The following is a 2,374-nucleotide window of genomic DNA, read 5'->3' as shown; positions in this document are numbered from 1 at the left end:
CTCTCTCTCTCTCTCTCTCTCTCTCTCTCCCTCTCCCTCTCCCTCTCCCTCTCTCTCTCTCTGTGTGTGTGTGTGTTTCTTCCTTTCTCATATACACACATATGCACAAACTTGTCCTTCAGTTTAGAAAAATTTATGGATAAACTTTAGGCAGAGAGAAACAAGACAATCAGTGATTGTTGTGAATGACTGGATGAGTCTCCATGATGGGTTCTGTATGGAAACCAGTCCTGGACAGAGAACTCTGCCTCCATTTTCTGGCTCCGAGACATAGAAAACCGATGGCCACCTGATGTAAGGCCACCTGACACAATTCTTAGTGAGATGTTAGGGAAACTTTCCATTTTTATCAGCCTTTGTAACTGTACAATATTGGTTTCATTGAAACATTTTCATAGTACATTTCAATGTACTTTATTCATATTTACCAACTTTCCCTCTTTTTAACCTCTAACCTTCTCACCAGTCTCCATTCTTCCTAAATAGTTCTCTATATATGGATATATAAGTCATGTATATTTTAATTATAATGTAGTAATATAAATATGTTATATGTTATACACTACATATTATATATTATACATTCTGTATATCATAGAAATCAAGCAGTGTTTGTCCTTTTGAATCTGGGTAACTTCAAAAGATTCAGTTTTTTTGTGAAGAAAAAATAGTTGTTTTTTTTTTATGGTGAAAAAAAAAGCATATATTTAGAATTAGCCATCTGGACTCAGTTTAGATGATCCCAATCTTGTTGGCAACATCTAGAGCATCATAATCAGGAGCCAAGCGAACATATGCCTTCTTCTCTCCATCCGGCCTTATCAGGGTATTGACTTTGGCCACATCAATGTCATAGAGTTTCTTCACGGCCTGTTTGATCTGGTGCTTGTTGGCCTTGACATCCACATTGAACACAAGAGTGTTGTTATCCTCTATTTTCTTCATGGCTGACTCAGTGGTCAGTGGGAATTTGATGATAGCATAGTGGTCAAGCTTGTTTCTCCTGGGTGCACTCTTTCGAGGATATTTTGGCTGCCTCCGCAGCCGAAGGGTCTTGGGCCGCCGGAAGGTAGGTGACGTTCGGATCGTCTTCTTTTTGTGGCTGTGGGCGCCTTTCAGCACTGCCTTCTTAGCTTTCAAGGCCTTCGCTTTGGCTTCGGCTTTGGGAGGGGCGGGAGCTTCCTTCTTCGCTTTCGGCGCCATCTTGGCAAAAAGGGTCAAAAATAGTTGTTTTATAAATCTTATTTAAATATAGATATGTGTGTGCATGTATGTATACATTGGTATGCCTGCTCAAGTGATTTTTTTTTTTTTTTTGGAGAAGTCATGGTGTTTCATCATGTTTTCCTACTGATAGTTGGGATGTTTTACCTTATGATTATTCTGCATTTAAGGTATTACAAACACTCTGGGCAGACAGAGCAGAGATTGTTCATAGAAATTCAAGATTACTAATGTCTTTTCTACCACATACATGAATAGTAAGTATCAAATGACCAGTAAAGGCTCATGGAATGTGGAGTCATATTGCTCTGGACTATGAGGAAACAGATTTTATCTTGTTCTAACCCATGTTGACCAAATGGAAAAAAAATGAGTAATTAATAGAATTATCAGTGGTCATATAAATAGATAATGGAAATCAGAATGTAAAAGATCTATGTAGACATTTTCTTAGGTCCTGGCCTCATGACATGCCCATTGGCGCACAGATGAGAATCTCAGCATTTTGTTGCTGTCAGCTTGAAGTAGAACTGTCTGTATTTTGGGATAAGGAGAGACACTTGCTTTAAAGTTAGGAAATTTCTCATATCTTCTACATTTTTATGATAATGACCTAGTTCTTAACTTCAAACTTCGAGGTGTGTTCTAAATGTTGCATCCCTTTTGTCTATGTCAGTAGAGGATCACTCCGTCGATGAAGAATAAGATCTTTGCATTCTGTTTGGCTGTATGACACACTTGTGTTTGCAATTGTGAGTCGCAGGACAAAACTTGTTGCGGCTGGACAGTGGGTCAAGTGTTTGGATGTCAGCCTGGGAAAAGAGTATCCAAATAATGATTTCCTGAAGAAGGCCTGTGTAAGCAAAGAAACAGAGGGGACTGAGTCACAGATGAACATCCTCAGATACATTTCATTTCAGAATGACCCAGAAAAACAAAACAAAACAAAACAAAACAAAACAGAGATTATTTTACTCAAAACATAAGCACCCAATGTACTTCCTAAGAGGAAAGCGTTCAGTGAACCCCCTTCGCTTCCCCATTTCTAATACAGGACATGAGAGGGTCAGAGTGGTTTTAGCCCAGTAAGTAAGTAAGTGAGTAAGTAAGTAATTCCACAAAGGGTAAATAAAACAAAAGTAAATAAAAT

General features: G+C 38.5%; 1 pseudogene and 1 gene segment (V, D, J or C); both read right to left on the bottom strand.

Annotated features, from left to right (window-relative positions):
* The window catches only part of LOC116084800, a 556,508-nt gene that overhangs the window by 365,698 nt on the left and 188,436 nt on the right, over window positions 1-2,374 (bottom strand).
* Window positions 675-1,213, bottom strand: LOC116084804 (annotated as a pseudogene). The gene has a single exon (XR_004116269.1). The product of XR_004116269.1 is annotated as a 60S ribosomal protein L23a pseudogene (transcript).

This window comes from Mastomys coucha, unplaced genomic scaffold (assembly GCF_008632895.1).
Source record: "Mastomys coucha isolate ucsf_1 unplaced genomic scaffold, UCSF_Mcou_1 pScaffold9, whole genome shotgun sequence".
NCBI classification, from domain to species: domain Eukaryota; kingdom Metazoa; phylum Chordata; class Mammalia; order Rodentia; family Muridae; genus Mastomys; species Mastomys coucha.
This window is presented reverse-complemented; position numbering and strand designations above follow the sequence as displayed.